Source organism: Rutidosis leptorrhynchoides, chromosome 6 (genome assembly GCF_046630445.1).
Source record: "Rutidosis leptorrhynchoides isolate AG116_Rl617_1_P2 chromosome 6, CSIRO_AGI_Rlap_v1, whole genome shotgun sequence".
NCBI classification, from domain to species: Eukaryota; Viridiplantae; Streptophyta; class Magnoliopsida; order Asterales; family Asteraceae; genus Rutidosis; species Rutidosis leptorrhynchoides.
The window spans coordinates 188990773-188991525 of record NC_092338.1 but is presented as its reverse complement, the minus strand read 5'-3'; the positions used below and the strand labels follow the sequence as shown (position 1 = coordinate 188991525).

The 753-nt window shown below is 38.0% G+C and overlaps 1 non-coding gene across 1 annotated transcript; it reads right to left on the bottom strand.

Moving 5' to 3' along the window:
• Positions 1 to 287: 287 nt before the first annotated feature.
• Positions 288 to 394, bottom strand: LOC139856544 (small nucleolar RNA R71). The gene has a single exon (XR_011762019.1). It is a non-coding gene; the product is annotated as a small nucleolar RNA R71 (small nucleolar RNA).
• Positions 395 to 753: the final 359 nt, after the last annotated feature.

Below are 753 nucleotides of genomic sequence, written 5' to 3'. Positions count from 1 at the left end.
ATTTTGAAATCAAAGGACAAATCCTACACATGATCACCAATCAGTGCCAATTTGGTGGTACAACAAAAGAAGATCCAAATGAACATCTTCGAACTTTTAATAGGATTTGTAATCTATTTAAAATTCGAGAAGTTGAGGATGAAACTATTTATCTTATGTTGTTCCCATGGACTTTAAAAGGAGAAGCCAAAGATTGGTTAGAATCGTTACCTGAAGGAGCGATTGATACATGGGATGTTTTAGTTGAGAAATTTCTTCAAAGATTCTTTCCGGCATCTAAAGCCGTGAGACTTCAAGGAGAAATTGCCACGTTCGTGCAAAAGCCAAATGAAACGTTATATGAGGCATGGAGAAGATTCGGAAGGATGTTGAGAGGATGTCCTCAACATGGTTTAGATACTTTTCAAATAGTGCAAATCTTCTATAAAGGCGTCGACATTGCCACACGAAAAGACATCGACACAGCAGCTGGTGGTTTCATTATGAAAAAAAACCGCAACCGAAGCTCACAAGATTATTGATAACACAGCATCCCACTCTCATGAGTGGCATCAGGAAAAAGATATTTTTCATTCATCTAAAGCGGCTAGAGCCGATTCTAGCCATAACTTTGATTCTGTTTCCGCAAAAATAGATGCTTTCGAAAGACGAATGGAAAAGATGACTAAAGATATTCACGCAATATGAATCAGTTGTGAGCAATGCGGTGGACCACACTTAACGAAAGATTTTAATGTTGAGCAAACGATGGAA